Here is a 5070-nt window from a genome sequence, read left to right as displayed (position 1 = left end):
TAATTACTCGTATATTATAGGTGATATAAATATTAGGATTCTTATGTTTAGCATTTAATCTAATTAACATGTATTGTGATTTAGTAAATCTCTCAACAAACATTAAAGCCAAAGCTTCTTCTGAATACCCGCTGGAATAAGCTTAATATATAACATTAAATTTTAATTATCTGTTTTTTTATTTAGATTAAAGTGATTATCTTTTATCTATTATTTAGATACATATTTTAAGCGTTATCTATTTATCTCATCTAGATTAATTAAAAATAAATTATCCGTCATCTTGTCTAGATAATTTATTGGTTATTTATGCACAACACTGCTTACGAAACGTGCAGATACGCGTATAACATACCAATCGCATACCCGCGCAGTGTTACTTACCTGGTGGGTAGTCTTCGTTTCGTATTATTATTTAATTTTTTATTTTTATTTTATTTTCCTTCGGAACGTAAAGCCCTTAGAGAAGTCCCTCTCCACGGCTCCACGTGAGTATGTGTTTCAGCCCCCCACGCCATCCTATACGGCGGGACCCAACACGCCCACACACTCGGTATACTGTATCGATGGGAATTTTATTATCTTCCCGTCTTGTGAAATCACTGCGATTTTTCCCCTCCGTGCTTTCAGAAAACTTTTTTCATACATATTACATTTGCGCGCGTATAACCAGTACTCACATACTTCGATGATATATTTCGATTTTCTACCTCAAACCTGACCCACACGATATCATTTTAATATTTTTACATTTTCATATGTAAAATACAATGTACATTAGCTATTATTTTTATCCGCGTCACTTACATCGGCACGTTGTGCGATTTTTCCACGCTGAATTTTACTTTATGTACATATTCGTCGCATTCATATATACGTGCATCGTCGCTGTTCCATCTCTGTGTGATGTAATATGCGAACAAATTATTTATTTCTCTCCACAACAATGTCGAAACCTTCAAAAATAATAATATAATTTTCGCATTTTTTCGCAGATACGAAGAACTTTTTTTTTACGGACTTACATTCCGTTAAAAAATATTTATTTTCAAAACTTTTCCACCATCAACACCTCCTTCCACTTTTCTCGATTTTGTACTTTTTCTTCTCAATTTGATATTCTTAATTTCTCTAAGTACTACTTTATTCCGTCTATCTATCGCTTCTTAGAGCGTACTCTTGACCTCTTTCTAATAGGTTTTCACTCGACCGCCGCTTTTAGGTACTCTTAGCTTTATGATCTGCTCATAACGTGGCCAAACCATTAGGTTCTTTGTGCTTTGAAAATGTTAAATATAAAATATAGGTACTATGGTATAAAAATAATATATTATTCTGTACGGATTACGGAAGTATTATACTACTCGAAGAAATACTACAAATATTCTCTTAATTGGCGACACTTATTATTATCAACTTATTATCAAATACGAGTATATCACATTATTGATATTTTTGCTAAAAATAGACTAACTAAATTTGTGCTATAAGAATAGTTGTTTTTTTTTCTATAGTTTTGTGAAAATTATGCTTTAGCCCTCCTCTCCCAAACCAAGTATTTGGAACCGCACCTGTTTGTATTTGCTTTATTTAGAAAAGTTAATACGTTAAATTTATAATTCAGGCGAATGCTGTAGATTATGTATTATATACATATATACTAAGTGTTGTACAACGATAACCAATAAATTATCTAAATGAGATAAATAGATAATGCTCTAATTATGTATCTTGATAATAGATAAAAGATAACCACTTTTATCTAGATAAAAAAACAGATAATTAAAATTTAATGTTGTTATTCAAGCTTACTCCAGTAGGAAACAATAGAAGCAGATATAATCGGCTGCCATTTTGCGACAAATGATTAGTACTTATTACTATCAAAACATACAGAATACAAATATTACAGATACGTTTTCGTTAGTAAAACTAAAAAATCTATATGATTTACACAGATATATTTTTTTTATTTACATTACATTACACTACATTACATTTAAAAACTAATTAAGCTTGATATATATAGTTTTTAACCTTATCGTGAATATAATTTGAATAATATACCACCAAAGATGAGTGGTTTTACAGCGGTAAACTGTTCCAATACACGTAGTGAAGGTTTTCGTCTTTTTCGGTTTCCAAGAGACCCTAAAAGACGAAAAACTTGGATACAGAATTGCCATCGTGACAAATGACAGCCTACAAATTCATCTGAGTTGTGTGTAGTATGTGTGAAGTATTAGATTAAACTTAAGAAGCCTTAATCATTATGTATTTATACAATTTAGTCATGTTAATATTTTTTGTCGTTTTCTTTAGAACATAGTTATTATTTTTTATTTTATATTTTTTGCATATTCCAATAGATCCATTTAGAAGAAGGTCAATTCGAACAAAATTATCAAGATGGTGTAAAAAGACTAAAACCAAATGCTTTACCAACATTATTTGATATACCAAATGCACCTCGCTTGTTGGAAACCAAAAGAAAATCTTTGTATAATTATATTTCATAATAATGTAACTTGTAAATTGATAAAATAGTTTAAAATTACTATTAATAGTAATAATAATTTGGTTTTAATAATGAATTAAGATATATAGTTTATACAAAGATTTTCCTTTAATTTCCAATAAGCGAGGTGTATTTAGTATATCAAATGATGTTGGTAAAGCATTTGGTTTTAGTTTTTTTACACCATCCAAACGATGTTGTTTGAATTGTTCTTTTCAAAATGGTCCTATTGGAATATGCAAAAAAAATAAAATAATAAATAATAACTATGTTTTAAAGAAAACAACAAAAAATATTAACATGACTAAATTGTATAAATACATTATGAAAAAGGCTTCTTAAGTTTAATCTAATACTTACTTCACATAACTCAGATGAATTTGTCTGCTACCATTTGTCTCGGCGACAATTTTGTAACCAAGTTTTTCGTCTTTTAGGGTTTCTTGGAAACCGAAAAAGACGAAAACCTTCATTACGTGTATTGGAACAGTTTACTGCTGTACAACCACCCATTTCTTGTAGAATTTTATAGTTTCACACACAATATGTAAATTAAAATAATATAATAAAAGGTTCAGCTGAATAGGCTGAATCTGTTATCACTATGTATCAACTGTCGCAAAATGGTGGACGATCATATTCACCTTTTATAGTGCCTTAACTCCAACGGGTCCTGTTTTCTCCGTAATTTAATGTATATAAAACGTAATATCAATATAAACACAATCAAGTGGCAAGGCGACCACATATTTGTAAACGTTAACTATTTACAGATGAAAATGTTTTTCCCCCAATGATAATGCTAATCACCGACGACACATTTTATAGGGCCAACATTCGTACTCGGCATAAATCATAGTTGTTATTATAACAATTATTAATATATTTAATATTTCGTAATATTGTTATTATTAAGTATGCACATTTGAGATCGACCATTCCGAACAACAAATTACATTGAGTCGCGTGTCAATATCTAACTGATGAAAGACGAATCACGCATCTCCCAGGCGTGATCTCTTCTATTGATATTAAATCAATTGCATCATTGTTTTTATATGGCAATTAATCGAAGGTAAATATCGAATCAATTATTTATGTAGAAAAAATGATTTGTTAAACGTGTAATTGCACTGGTAGTTTATTTTCGCATATTGGCTTTTATTTATAACGAATGGGTAATTATTCCGAAAAAGCGTTTTCTGGAAAATAGTAATATACAGTATGTTAATTAATTGGAAAGTCATTAATTATTACTCCTAATATAATGCATATTTTGAAATTCCGTTTTTTTTTAACATAATATGTAACTTGTAGAACATCTTTTATCAAGGTTAAAAAATACAAAATTCAAAACCGCCAAAATTTCGAAAATAACCATTTTGTAAAATTATCTATAAGTTACCTAAAGAAAAAAAAATATTTAAATTGGTTGAATTTTGAATGAATGAGAGCTCAAAAACAATCAGCAAAAAAGAAAAATATTAATGAGTTGTGTGTACTTCATTACCTAATATCATATTATTAGTTATCTATTTTAAAGTTTAAAAACCATACAATTTTAAAATTTGCTGTGTTTTTTGAAAATATAAAATGCTCTCATTTATTCAAAGTTCAACCGATTTAAAATTATTTTTTTCTCTGAGTAACTTATAAGTAATTCTAAAAAGTGACTATTTTCAAAATTTTTGGTGGTTTTGAATTTTGGATTTTTTTTGACCGTGGTAAAAGATGGACTATAAGTCACATATGTTTAAAAAAACGGAACTTAAATATCTGCATTATATTAGGATTAATAACTTCTGACTTTACAATTAATTTACATACTGTAGTATACATATATATATATATATATTTATGTTATTTATTATTTACATTTATTATTAGTGGTATATGTTGCATAGGACTCAATACGAGTTTACGCAGAGCGTGATGCGTACTAGGTAATTCTAAACTATTTACTCGTTTTATTTTATTATTTGTTTGGGACAAAATGTCTCTGATCTACAAGCGTGATTTAAAATAATTGTTTGTCAAAAATATTTAAATCATTGACCGAATAATAATTTATCTAGATGATTATTCTCAGATGGCTTATTTATTTATCTAAATAAGATAAAAAGATAACTATATTTTATCTAGATAATGCACAACACTGTTAGTAGGGTATACATATGTACATTGCACACGAGCAGTGTCCGCGTCTCAAGTAAGATCAGTGGTGGCTGCGGTCGCACGCTTGACGATGGACTGGAATGGGTCGCGTGGAGGGGAGGAGGAGGAAAAGGAGGTGTGAGATGAATAAAATATTTACAAAAATTAAACTTGTTCGCAGCGCGCGCGAACATATGTTAAATTCTCGCGTGGCGCTCGGAGACGCATCGCCGCCGGACAGCACATACGTATAGCTACAGATAGCGCAGTACAGCGATACACATTCGAATGAAGTGGACGGCGCGCTTACAGCTTTATATACGTGTATCTCGTTCGAGCGCATATATATATATATATATATATATGCATGTACAGTAGGCGTTTCACTTTAGGCAGTA

The 5070-nt window shown here is 29.9% G+C and overlaps 2 pseudogenes; one reads left to right on the top strand and one right to left on the bottom strand.

The window, feature by feature from the left end:
* The first annotated feature begins 2075 nt into the window (after window positions 1-2075).
* On the top strand, window positions 2076-2519 carry LOC112685685 (annotated as a pseudogene).
* An 82-nt stretch (window positions 2520-2601) lies between these two features.
* LOC112685678 lies at window positions 2602-3031 on the bottom strand (annotated as a pseudogene).
* Between the last annotated feature and the right edge of the window lie 2039 nt (window positions 3032-5070).

The sequence above is a fragment of the Sipha flava genome, unplaced genomic scaffold (assembly GCF_003268045.1).
Source record: "Sipha flava isolate LNK unplaced genomic scaffold, YSA_version1 287_pilon_pilon, whole genome shotgun sequence".
Classification (NCBI taxonomy): domain Eukaryota; kingdom Metazoa; phylum Arthropoda; class Insecta; order Hemiptera; family Aphididae; genus Sipha; species Sipha flava.
The sequence above is the reverse complement of the archived record's forward strand: the minus strand, read 5'-3'. Positions and strand labels throughout refer to the sequence as shown.